This window comes from Hordeum vulgare, chromosome 6H (genome assembly GCF_904849725.1).
Source record: "Hordeum vulgare subsp. vulgare chromosome 6H, MorexV3_pseudomolecules_assembly, whole genome shotgun sequence".
Lineage (NCBI taxonomy): Eukaryota > Viridiplantae > Streptophyta > Magnoliopsida > Poales > Poaceae > Hordeum > Hordeum vulgare.
Genome location: NC_058523.1, coordinates 397,234,719 through 397,246,966, shown reverse-complemented (window position 1 = coordinate 397,246,966; position 12,248 = coordinate 397,234,719).

The following is a 12,248-nucleotide window of genomic DNA, read 5'->3' as shown; positions in this document are numbered from 1 at the left end:
TCACAAACGCGATGAAATCTTCTCTCCTGATTTTTTTTCTGGGCGAAAGTGAATTTATAGAGCTGAGTTTGGGGGAGGCAGAGCCACGTGGGCCCCACAAGCTTGGTTGTCGCGGCCAGGGGGGCGGCAACAGGGCTTGTGGCCCACTGGCCCATCCCCTCCGGTGGATCTTTGCGTAGGTATTTTTCATATTTTCCAGAAAAATTCTCCGTAAATTTTCAGGACGTTCTGAGAACTTTCATTTCTGCACAAAAACAACACCATGGCAATTCTGCTGAAAATAGCATTAGTCCGGGTTAGTTCCATTCAAATCATGCAAATTAGAGTTCAAAACATGGGCAAAAGAGTTCAGTATCACCTTTGGATCCATCATGAGGGGAATGGTGGTAACTTTGGCCCGTGCGACCCTTGCTTGTTTGTTTTTGATGATTGCTTCAAGTGTTTCATCATTAGCTTCATCTTCATCCTCTGATGCAGAGGGAACATTGAGGACTTTCCCAGGGTTGGGCCTTTTTCCTCGCCGAACAGTCATTTTCTTCTTCACATTTGCACTGGAAGAAGTGTGTGCAAAGCCTAAAGCAGATGGCCCTGAGGGATGCTGTGTCGTCACCAGCTTCAGTCGTGGTGAAGACTATGTGGCAGCAGTTGAGGACTTTGCTGTCACCGTAGGTGCTGTTTGAGGATTTTCCACTCAAGGTTGAGTAGTTGAGCACATTGGCTTGACAACAGACCGCTTCAGAATGCTTCATTTTGGAGCAGTCTCAATGCGAGAGGCCTCAGCAATAGAGGAGGAGGCAGCAGCAGTTGCAGCAACAGAATCCTCATTGAATTTCTTCATGGCCTCGTGTGCAATTTTCGGCAATTTGGCTTTGTGCTTGGCATATTCTTCAGGAAAGTCATGAATGGTTGCAAGGCTTGTTGGATCAGCAACTTGTTGAGTGCCCAAAGGAGCTCTTTTGCACGGAGGCTTCAAGGCGAATTTCTTCATGTATTTGGGAGTCACATACCTGTACTCCCTCCATTTTTTTGCCCATCTCCTTTCAATTTTTTGCAAGTGTGTTTTGCGCTTCTCCTTTGTTTCCTTTCCATAAACAGCTTCATCAGGTGCGCAATATTCATCATAAATGTCATCAGGAATCTCAAAAGGAGTGTTGAGTTATGCCTTCTTTCCACCCTTGTGTTTCTTGTCATCAGCCATTTTCTTCACTTGAGGAATATGCACTTTTGAGGATTCTAAGGAGGTATGCGAATTTTCTTCAAGACACTCTGCAAATGAGTTAAGTTTATGAGAACCTAGAGATTCATCAGCTGGCATTTTGTACCTATGAACATAGTATAGGTGCGAAGAATTTGGAGAGGTCATATGCGTTGTGAGATAGATTTTTAGAAATGACACAAGTTGAGGAAATTGACCAATACTTCTTTTGAGGAATTTTGTTAAGTGTCCTTGAGTTGGGTTCCAAAGTTGTGCAGATCTGAAATTTTACACAATTAAGGAATCTCTTGAGGAATTGAGTGACTTAGGGAAATTTTTTAAGTGTTCTAAGGCATGGAAGTGTTCATCTGATGAATTTGCTGAGGAATAAGACTTTTCACATATTTAAAGGAAACATAAGGATCAACATGGGAAGTAAAACTAGATTTTAATTACCCTCGAGGAGGAACACGAAGAACACGACAAACTGTAGAAGAAGAAAAGAGAAGCTCGTCGGTTTAGATCTTCAACGGCCTAACTCAGCGGCAGCAGACTACTACGACGATGGCGGAGGAAGAAGTTCCGAGGCCGGCGTGACTACGACGTCGATGAGGTTGAGGCAGCGAAGCTTTTCCTCGGCGACAACAATGATTTCCAGCATGGGTACTAGATGTGGCTATGAGGTGTAAGAAGTGGGAGCGAGAGGAAGAAATGACCTCAGGGGTAAGTGTGGTGTATTTATATCCTAGGTGAGAAATGGTCCGGTCCAAAAATTTTGAACAAGAATGCCCCTAGCCCTTCCTCTCCGCTCAACAGGTGGCACCCACCTATTAAGTGGTGGAGTGAGTGGAGGTTGTGCTTATCCAATTATGGGTAGTGGGTGTTGTTTGAGCGGTAACGAATGGAATTTTTTTGAACTAAACTTTTTGAGGACTTTGTTTGCAAATTCTTTAGCTGACAAGGATGCAGTGAAGACTTTTAACGAGTTTCAAACATAACGCATATGAAGAATTTGAGAACAAACTGTGTTGAGCATAGAGCGGGATAGGGTCCGATCACATTCACCTAGAGGAAAAACACAACATGAAGACTTAGCTATAAGCGAATGCTATTGAGGACTTTGAAATCTCATGACTTAGTATATAGTCAATGAGAACATATTTAAAAAGTTTGAAGAATTTTAACTTTTGAGAAGTTTGCAATCTTGAGGATTTTGAAAATCTGAAGATTTTGAAGATTTGAAGAATTTGCAAAACCTCAACTTTGATGAATTTCAAATTGGGTGGTGGTGTGACCCATCGTATAAGAATGATGATTTCACGCACCGCGTACAATTTTCATAGGGTCGTGTGAATCAAATTCTTCATTAATTTCTTCACACTTAGAGTGTTATTCTTCATTGATTGAAGGGAAACGTTACTCCATGTGTTGCATATCTAAGTCATCAATTTTGTGTAAGTGTCAGGATGTGTTCCTTTTTCATAGAACATTCAAAGATTCTAAGACATTTAGCTTACATCGCAACTTGCAAAATCTCTTTTCATCCAAGGTATTAGTGAAGATATCCGCTAGCTGGCCTTTAGTCTTCACGTGGTCGATGATGATGTTGCCCTTGAGTACATGATCACGAAGGAAATGATGACGAATCTGGATGTGCTTGGTCTTCGAGTGTTGTACCGGGTTGTAGGCGATCTTGATTGCACTCTCATTGTCACAGTAGAGTGGCACATTCTTCATGTTGAGGACGTAGTCCTTGAGGGTTTGCTTCATACACTTTAGTTGAGCACAGTAAGAATCAGCAACAATGTACTTAGCTTCAGTAGTGGAAAGTGACACACAGTTCTGCCTCTTTGAGGACCAATAGACTAAATGTTGACTTGCGATCCACATGGTCACCAGCATAATCAGAATTAGAATATCGAACGAGGTGGGGATTTGAGCCCTTGGGTACCATAATCCAAGTGTTGGTGTGTGAGCCATATATAAAAGAATATGTTTCATAACGGTATGGTTTGTTTCCTTCTGTTTTGCTTGGAAACGATCACGCATTCAAAAACTAAGCATAATGTCTGGCCTAGATGCACACAGGTACAATAAATATCCAAGCATAGATTGATATACCCGCTGATCAAAAACTATACCATTTTCATAAGTGTAGAGGTGGCCATTTGTAGGCATGGGAATTTTGACGCCTTTGCATTCATTCTGCCAAATTTCTTCACGACATCCTTGAGGTATTTCTCTTGTGAAATGAAGATGACATTGCTTGTTGATGAATTTGAAGCCCTAGGAAGAATTTAGCTCCCGCATCCTGGACATTTGATATTCTTCACCCATCATGTAGGCGAATTCATCACTATAACGTTTGTCAGTACAACCAAAGATGATATCGTCCTCATATATTTGGCATACAAATAGTTCATTATCATAGGATTTTGTGAAAAGAGTGGGATCAAGTGAACCGGGTTTGGACCCTTTCTTCACTAGGAATTCCTTCAATGTATCAAACAAACAATCAAGGATTATCATACCAGATGTCTATGAAGTTCAGTATCACCTTTGGATCCATCATGAGGGGAATGGTGGTAACTTTGGCCCGTGCGACCCTTGCTTGTTTGTTTTTGATGATTGCTTCAAGTGTTTCATCATTAGCTTCATCTTCATCCTCTGATGCAGAGGGAACATTGAGGACTTTCCCAGGGTTGGGCCTTTTTCCTCGCCGAACAGTCATTTTCTTCTTCACATTTGCACTGGAAGAAGTGTGTGCAAAGCCTAAAGCAGATGGCCCTGAGGGATGCTGTGTCGTCACCAGCTTCAGTCGTGGTGAAGACTATGTGGCAGCAGTTGAGGACTTTGCTGTCACCGTAGGTGCTGTTTGAGGATTTTCCACTCAAGGTTGAGTAGTTGAGCACATTGGCTTGACAACAGACCGCTTCAGAATGCTTCATTTTGGAGCAGTCTCAATGCGAGAGGCCTCAGCAATAGAGGAGGAGGCAGCAGCAGTTGCAGCAACAGAATCCTCATTGAATTTCTTCATGGCCTCGTGTGCAATTTTCGGCAATTTGGCTTTGTGCTTGGCATATTCTTCAGGAAAGTCATGAATGGTTGCAAGGCTTGTTGGATCAGCAACTTGTTGAGTGCCCAAAGGAGCTCTTTTGCACGGAGGCTTCAAGGCGAATTTCTTCATGTATTTGGGAGTCACATACCTGTACTCCCTCCATTTTTTTGCCCATCTCCTTTCAATTTTTTGCAAGTGTGTTTTGCGCTTCTCCTTTGTTTCCTTTCCATAAACAGCTTCATCAGGTGCGCAATATTCATCATAAATGTCATCAGGAATCTCAAAAGGAGTGTTGAGTTATGCCTTCTTTCCACCCTTGTGTTTCTTGTCATCAGCCATTTTCTTCACTTGAGGAATATGCACTTTTGAGGATTCTAAGGAGGTATGCGAATTTTCTTCAAGAAACTCTGCAAATGAGTTAAGTTTATGAGAACCTAGAGATTCATCAGCTGGCATTTTGTACCTATGAGCATAGTATAGGTGCGAAGAATTTGGAGATGTCATATGCGTTGTGAGATAGATTTTTAGAAATGACTCAAGTTGAGGAAATTGACCAATACTTCTTTTGAGGAATTTTTCTAGGTGTCCTTGACTTGGGTTCCAAAGTTGTGCAGATCCGAAAGTTTACACAATTGAGGAATCTCTTGAGGAATTGAGTGACTTTGGGAAAAAAAATTAGTGTTCTAAGGCATGTAAGTGTTCATCTGATGAATTTGCTGAGGAATAACACTTTTCACAGATTTAATGGAAACCTAAGGATCAACATGGGAAGTAAAATTAGATTTTAATTACCCTCAAGGAGGAACACGAAGAACACGACAAACTGTAGAAGATGAAAAGAGAAGCTCGTCAGTTTAGATCTTCAGCGGCCTAACTCAGCGGCTGCAGACAACTGCGACGATGGCGGAGGAAGAAGATCCGGGGCCGGCATGACTACGACGTCGATGAGGTTGAGGCAGCGAAGCTTTTCCTCGGCGACAATAATGATTTCCAGCATCGGTACTAGATGTGGCTGTGAGGTGTAAGAAGTGGGAGCGAGAGGAAGAAATGACCTCGGGGGTAAGAGTGGGGTATTTATAACCCAGGTGAGAAATTGTCCGGTCCAAAAATTTCAAACAAGAATGCCCCTAGCCCTTCCTCTCCGCTCAACAGGTGGCACCCACGTATTAAGTGGTGGAGTTAGTGGAGGTTGTGCTTATCCAATTATGGGTAGTGGGTGCTGTTTGAGGGGTAACGAATGGAATTTTTTTGAACTAAACTTTTTGAGGACTTTGTTTGCAAATTCTTTGGCTGACAAGGATCCAGTGAAGACTTTTAACGAGTTTCAAACATAACACATATGAAGAATTTGAGAACAAACTGTGTTGAGTATAGAGCGGGATAGGGTCCGATCACATTCACCTAGAGGAAAAACACAACATGAAGACTTAGCTATAAGCGAATGCTATTGAGGACTTTGAAATCTCATGAATTAGTATATAGTCAATGAGAACATATTTAAAAAGTTTGAAGAATTTTAACTTTTGAGAAGTTTGCAATCTTGAGGATTTTGAAAATCTGAAGATTTTGAAGATTTGAAGAATTTGCAAAATCTCAACTTTGAAGAATTTCAACTTGAAGAATTTCAAATTGGGTGGTGGTGTGACCCATCGTATAAGAATGATGATTTCATGCACCGCGTACAATTGTCATAGGGTCGTGTGAATCAAATTCTTCATCAATTTCTTCACACTTAGGGTGTTCTTCTTCATTGATTGAAGGGAAACGTTACTCCGTGTGTTGCATATCTAAGTCATCAATTTTGCGTAAGTGTGAGGATGTGTTCCTTTTTCATAGAACATTCAAAGATTCTAAGACATTTAGCTCACATCGCAACTTGCAAAATCTCTTTTCATCCAAGGTATTAGTGAAGATATCCGCTAGCTGGCCTTTAGTCTTCACGTGGTCGATGATGATGTTGCCCTTGAGTACATGATCACGAAGGAAATGATGACGAATCTGGATGTGCTTGGTCTTCGAGTGTTGTACCGGGTTGTACGCAATCTTGATTGCACTCTCATTGTCACAGTAGAGTGGCACATTCTTCATGTTGATCATGTAGTCCTTGAGGGTTTGCTTCATACACTTTAGTTGAGCACAGTAAGAATCAACAACAATGTACTTAGCTTCAGTAGTGGAAAGTGACACACAGTTCTGCCTCTTTGAGGACCAATAGACAAAATGTTGACTTGTGATCCACATGGTCACCGGCATAATCAGAATTAGAATATCGAACGAGGTGAGGATTTGAGCCCTTGGGTACCGTAATCCAAGTGTTGGTGTGTGAGACATATATGGAAGAATATGTTTCATAACCGTATGGTTTGTTTCCTTCTATTTTGCTTGGAAACGATCATGTATTAAAAAACTAAGCATAATGTCTGGCCTAGATACACACAGGTACAATAAATATCCAAGCATAGATTGATATACCTGCTGATCAAAAACTATACCATTTTCATAAGTGTAGAGGTGGCCATTTGTAGGCATGGGAATTTTGACGCCTTTGCATTCATTCTGCCAAATTTCTTCACGACATCCTTGAGGTATTTCTCTTGAGAAATGAAGATGACATTGCTTGTTGATGAATTTGAAGCCCTAGGAAGAATTTAGCTCCCGCATCATGGACATTTGATATTCTTCACCCATCATGTAACGTTTGTAGGCGAATTCATCACTGTAACATTTGTGAGTACAACCAAAGATGATATCGTCCTCATATATTTGGCATACAAATAGTTCATTATCATAGGATTTTGTGAAAAGAGTGGGATCAAGTGAACCGGGTTTGAACCCTTTCTTCACTAGGAATTCCTTCAATGTATCAAACCACGCCCGAGGGGCTTGCTTGAGGCCATAGAGTGCTTTGTTGAGTCTGAAGACTTTGTCAGGATGCTTCGGGTCTCCAAAACCTGGGGGTTGAGCAACATATACTTCTTCCTCAAGCTTACCATCGAGGAATGCACTTTTTACCACCATTTGATATAGTGTAATATTGTGATGATTAACATAAGCAAGCAATATAAGAATAGCTTCAAGTCTAGCAATAGGTGCAAAAGTTTCATCAACGTCAATTCCTTCAACCTGTGTGTGCCCTTGGGCTACAAGTCGTGCCTTGTTCCTCACTACCTGACCACCCCGATCTTGCTTATTTTGGTAGGTCCACTTGGTATTGATGACATTGTGCTTTCGAGGATCAGGCTATTTGATGAGTTCCCAAATCTTGTTCAGGTTGAATTGATGATTTTCATCTTGCATAGCTTGAATCCACTCAGGTTCCATGAAAGCTTCATCAACTTTTGAGGGTTCTGTGATAGACACAAAGGAAGAATGCCCACAAAAGTTAGTCAAATGAGAAGCTTTTGAGCGAGTGAGGGGACCTCGCGCATTGATGTCATCGAGGATTTTGTCAATTTCCACTTCATTTGCAATCCTCGGATGCGTGGGTTGAAGACTTTGATTGGGTTGAGGAATTTGATCTGGAGCAATTTCCTCACGTGCACCAGCTTGAATTTTGTCATTATTTGGGACTTCTTAAAAAGGAGGTTGTTCCTCAATAGGAATGATATCTTCACTTGCCTTGAGCTTAATAGCTTCCTCATGAGTCAATTTATTTCGCACATGAGACGGGTGCTCTCTTTGCGATCCATTAGTTTCATCGAACCACACATCTACAGTTTCAACAACCTTTTTGTGGTAGTTGTTGAAGCCTCTGTAGGTGTGCGAGTCCATTCCGTAATTGAACATAAAACCCTCATGTGCTTTCGGTGCAAATTTTGAACTACGGTGAGGATCTCTAATCCGACATCTTGCACCGAAGACTTTGAAATAACTTACATTGGGTTTCTTGTCAGTGAGGAGTTCGTATGAAGTGTTCTTAAGGAATTTGTGAAGATATACCTTGTTGATGATGTGGCGGGCATTATTGATTGCCTCATGCCAGAAGCGACAAGGAGTGTGATATTCTTCAAGCATAGTCCATGCCATCTCAACGAGAGTCTTGTTCTTACGCTCGACGACACCATTCTGCTGAGGAGTGTAAGGAGCAGATAATTCGTGAGTAATACCAAGTTCGTCAAGATAGTCATGAAGGCATGTATTCTTGAATTTTGTCGCATTTTTACTCCTGATGTGTTTGATCTTGACACTGAAGTTCGTCGAGGCCCTTGAGAAAAATTGTTTGAAGACTTCCTGCACTTCGGTTTTGTAAAGAATGATATGCACCCAAGTATAACGAGAATAGTTGTTAATGATGACAAAAACCATATAGATATGCTACACTGGTTAGAGTAGCATAATGAGTAGGTACAAAGAGATCCATGTGAAGCAATTCAAAAGGACGAGTAGTAATAATGATAGTCTTCGAGGGGTGCTTGGATCTGGTCATCTTCCCAGACTCACAAGCCCCGCAGAGATGATCCTTGAGGAATTTGACGGTTTCGATGCCAATGACATGCTTCTTCTTCACCAGTGTGCACATTCCTCATGCTCGCATGACCAAGTCATCGATGCCATAACAAGCCCTCTGAGGCTTTTGCAAGAAGACACATGGCTGGCTAAGGACTTGTAGAGAAATCAACACTGTAGAAGTCTCCTCTCCTAAACATTCGAAGACTTTGGATTTGTCTGATCCCATGATGACTATGCATCGATATTTTCCAAATATGACAATCATATCAAGATCACAAAGCATTGAGCCTGACATGAGGTTAAACCCAATGGATTCGACAAGCATGACATTGTCCATGTGTTGGTCCTTAGAAATAGCCACCTTACCAAGTCCCAATACCTTGCTTTTACCTTTGTCAGCGTAGGTGATATGCTTCAGTTGTGATGGAGTCAGTGGGATATTCGTTAATAGGATTTTGTCACCAGCCATGTGATTTGCGATGTCAAGAACCCACTCTATGATTTTGGGTTTGTCATCCTTTGAACCTTTTGCCATGAAGCAATAGGTGGGAGCAAATTCATCGTCACAACCATTAGTGTTGTCTATGTTGTCATTTTCTTCAACATCGAAGATGGACTTGCTGACGAATTTGGCAGCAAGGGAGAGGCTTGGCACACCAGACTCTGACTCCACTTCTAAATCTTCCTCTTCATCACATTCTTCAGATTCTTCCTGAGAATCCATTTCTTTGCCAATAAGTGCCCGAGCCTTTCTGAAGCTGGTATTCTTGTGCGATGAGGACTTTAAGGATGAGGACTTTGGGGATTTGTTCATTTTCTTCGAATCATCAGAACTGTCATCCTTATACTTCTTCTTCTTTGGTTCCTTCACCCAACGAGGACACTTAGCAATGTAGTGACCAGATTTCTTGCATTTATGGCAGGTTCTTTTCTTGTAGTCCTCACATGAAGATTCTGATTTCCTCATATATCTCCTTGAGGAATTTCCAAACTAGCCGCGCCTTTTGAACTTCTGGAATTTCCTCATGAGCATAGCAAGTTCCTAACCAAGTTCTTCAGGATCACCAAGACTACAATCAGAGTCTTCTTCTTCAGATGAGGAAAAATCCTTTGCCTTCAGCACATGAGGTCTTGCATAGCTTGGTCCATAAAGGTTTCTCTTCTCAGCTTATTGGAATTCGTGAGTATTGAGTCTCTCAAGTATATCAGCAGGATCAAGTAGCTTGTAGTCTTTTGTAGTTTCTTCACCACTTCATGGTCAGTGATTTCTCTGGCTCCAAGGGCCTGAGGCTCATTGGAGATGTCAGTGAGGTGATCAAAGGTTTCTTGGCAGCTTTCATTATCAAGTCTCTTGAAGCGGTTGAAGAGATTGCGAAGAACATCAACACGAGAGTCATGTTGTGTTGATACTCCTTCATTGACTTTGGACAACCTTTCCTAGATAAGCTTTGCAGAGCCCAAAGCACTCACTCTGCCATACTGACCTTTGCTTAGAGGGCCACACATGATATTCTTCGCTTGAGAGTCGAGTTTCCTGAATCTCTTCACATCAGCGGTAGTGATAGTTGAAGTGACACAAGGAACACCATTTTTCACAACATACCAGAGATCGTTGTCATTTGCTTCAAGGTGCATGCACATCTTGTTCTTCTAGTAGGGGAAGTCCTTTCCTTCAAAGACAGAACAACCCGCAGTAACCTTGATCATCTCTACGGTTGACATAAATGGAACTCCATGTGGTTAAACTAAAATCACATAGAACAAGGGAGTATCTTGCTCTGATACCAATTGAAAGTACGTTATATCGACTAGAGAGGGGTGAATAGGCAATTTTTACAAATTCTTCACTGAGGAAATTCCTAGTGAGGAAAATCTTCACTCATGAACTGAGTGCAGCGGAATAAGTACTCAAAAAGATGTGTCAAAACAGTTATAGCTTAGTCGTTAGAGTAAATTGAAACATTCAGGTTGCACAAGTAGCGGGATCAGGATAAGAAGGTGACGAATAACTTAAGTAAAGAATTTGAGGTGAGGAATTTGAGAAAGTCTTTAGTCAAATTCTTGAAACAGTAAAGATCAAAGTCGTCGACATACTATTTAGGAATTGAAAGGGTTGAGGAATTAGACCCCGGTTCTCGATGAATACAATGATTTGATGACCCAGTTCCAACTGTTGTGACAGTCGTACATCTGGTTTGGAGCGCTTGGTATTTAACAAAGGACACATAGTCGTTACCGTATTCTTCAAGAGCTAAGGACACATAGTCCTTGCCCAAAACTCGTGATAAGTCTTCAGGGCAGATTTCCAAACCCTCAAAAACTTAGTCACCCGGGGATCCACAATTAACTGCTGGATGCTCTAGACCATGATGCCTAACCGTCTGGAGGATACAAAGTCCTCAAAGGTAACAAGTGTCAGTTCCACATAGGAACAATCTCTTCAGTGATGCTGAATCACTTTGGGGTTTGGGGGTTTTGGTTTGGGTGTTTGGCATTTTTCCTCAGTGATGATTTTCTCTCAAAGTCTTCGAGGTTTGGGTTGCTCTCAAATGAAAAGTCTCAGTTTCTCTAGCGGAGCATCCGACCAACTAGTGGTTATGGGGGTGGCTATTTATAGCCCGGGAGCAATCCGGACATGAATTGACATTAATGCCCCCAATGATATGACCGTTAGGTGTGTAAGGTTGGCGACACCTGGCACGCAGCACAGCAACGGTCGGAACCTTTCAACTCTGAAAGTCCTCATGTCACTCATGTTCCTCACACGTAGGTGTTTCGCACTAGCGAAGACCTAACTCCTTAGTTAGAGAGAATTCCTCAGAGACCAGAAAATCTTCGTCTCTGTCACTGAAGAATTGGACTAAGATGTTGAAGATTTCCAAAGGCTTCAACGGAAGGGTTTGAATGTGTAGGCTTTGAGATGAGCATCACTTGGAAGCTTTTCCTTAGTTTTACCTCGACCCCCTTTAACAGTACGGTGGTCCCATGACACAGAACACAGAAAATGAAACAATGAAAACAAAAGTCTGCACGCTTCAAAATCTTCACATCCATTTCTTCCCGGACACACCAATTTCCTCACTTTCAAAGTCTTCACAGGAAATACCAAAGTCTTCAGTCTAAGCCATATATTTTTAGGGGTTGATATTCTTTGAATAACCTAAACTTCTAAGCGACTTATAGAGCCTGTGTACACTCACAAACATACCGGTCTCTTTACTTATAAGTCTTCGATACAACAAAATCATTAAAGGGCACTAGATGCACTTACACTACTACAGAAGATTCGTGGAGAACTTCTCCAAGATTTTAAAGCCTTTGTCCAATCTTCTCCAGAAGAGCGTAAAATATGACTAGACTCTTGAGTGTGACTTCGCCTTCAATAATCTCAAGGAGAAGCTCACTTCAGCTCTGGTTCTAACTCCTCCCGGTGATTCCAAACTATTCCAAGTTTTCTGTAATGTGTCTTTGCAAGGACTTCGTGGTGTTCTCATGCAAGACAAGAAAGTTATATCTTATACCTCTCGTTAGTTGAAGCCAAGTGAG